Source organism: Antrostomus carolinensis, unplaced genomic scaffold (assembly GCF_000700745.2).
Source record: "Antrostomus carolinensis isolate BGI_N321 unplaced genomic scaffold, ASM70074v2 scaffold47270, whole genome shotgun sequence".
NCBI lineage: Eukaryota > Metazoa > Chordata > Aves > Caprimulgiformes > Caprimulgidae > Antrostomus > Antrostomus carolinensis.
In genome coordinates this window covers 1-307 of record NW_010290053.1, presented here as the reverse complement: position 1 = coordinate 307, position 307 = coordinate 1, and positions in this window count along the sequence as shown.

Sequence of the window (307 nt, the reverse complement as noted above, 5' to 3'; positions counted from 1 at the left end):
CCCCCCGCTGCCGAAAGGAACCGGCAACAGCCGGCTGGAGGCCTATCTCGGGCTGCCGCCCCACCACCATGGCCCCGCCGGGCAGCGCTCCCAGGGCCACCCCGGGATTCACCAGGGCCCACGGGAGGGGCGGAGGCAGCCAAGCAGTTGGGTTCGGTTCCCAGTGTGTTTACTGGATGTTCAAGCACTCTTCTTTAAACACAAGATGATAATCAATTTTTAACAGACATACGGGGCCTATTTGTTAACAGACACATATGGAGCCGGCAATGTGCACTGACAGCCCAGAGGCCAATAACCGTGTCCT